This window comes from Osmia lignaria, unplaced genomic scaffold (assembly GCF_051020975.1).
Source record: "Osmia lignaria lignaria isolate PbOS001 unplaced genomic scaffold, iyOsmLign1 scaffold0048, whole genome shotgun sequence".
Classification (NCBI taxonomy): Eukaryota; Metazoa; Arthropoda; class Insecta; order Hymenoptera; family Megachilidae; genus Osmia; species Osmia lignaria.
This window is the reverse complement of record NW_027478189.1, coordinates 116,278-117,500: the sequence shown is the minus strand read 5'-3', so window position 1 is coordinate 117,500 and position 1,223 is coordinate 116,278.

The window sequence follows — 1,223 nt, the reverse complement described above, 5'->3', positions numbered from 1 at the left end:
AGGCCAAATATTCTCCTCCTCCTCTCATAAAGCACGAAAATCACTTTCACGCCGTGCATCCATCGTGCAAGCACGTAGACCACACACGCTGGACAATATAATAAAAGATAGCGCGGACAGTGGCATGCTATACAAATCGAGAAAGCGCGTACAGTGATCATGCTGGTCATTTTGCCACCAAATTTTATAATCTTTATCATTAGAGCGGGCCCACCAACCTCGTCTCTGTACTTTATACATTTCTCCTCCATCTGCACACACCTTTTCAAACATTAACGGAGAGAGTTCCTTGGACTTGCTTTAAATGTACATATTAGATATGTTGGAATCTCTCTCCTTTAGAAGTTTCCCCAGCCTTAAAACTTCTTTCATTTTTACTCCTCTCTCCATACTTATTTTCCTCTCTGAACGTATCAGAGAGGATTTTATTTCTGACACCTCTTGACTTTTCTTAAATTCAGGGACGTAATTTTGTTCATAATTCAGTGGACTTTTGTGTATTTTATACTTTAAATATTTCCAAACAGTCTCCCTTCTAAAAGTGATAGAACGAATTTTCGTCTAACACTACTTTCTTGGTTCAAAAATTTTATACAATCTTATAACTTTTTCAGTTTTAACAAATTTTGGTTACAGACAGTTGATGCTCAGTTTGTACAAGTATGCAACATTTATAAGTGCATACAGGTCACCAGCCTTATATTACAAGGCTCACCACATATGGGCCATTCGGTCTTAGACACCGACCCGTGGTAATGCTGTGTGGAGATTAATAATAATCCGCAACGGAAAACCGGAACGAGAATAGTCGAGAAAGTATATTCTCGAGGAGCGGTAGACTGCTTTTCAACCGAAGTCATAAAAGAGCCACACGCTCGACGCTACTCCCGACCGGTCCGAGCGAACCGAAAGTGCCTTCCTATAAATACCGAACGGCCGGCCGCTAGGTCGGCGACGCATGGGCTTACGCCCAGGCGTATGCCTGTGCAAACCGCCGTGAGAGCGTACCATCCCGCCGGCACGGTAAAACTTAGACTGAAAATATCGTCGAACATATCCTTTCATTTTATAACGTTCTATACATGAAAATTAATAAATTAACATGCAGGACATAATAAATTCACATTCTCATGTAAATCATGGGTTTAATTAATATTTTAAAAAATTTTAAAACCGCCCAGAACCGATGAGATGAAAATATTAAAACGATATTTTTGCATTTT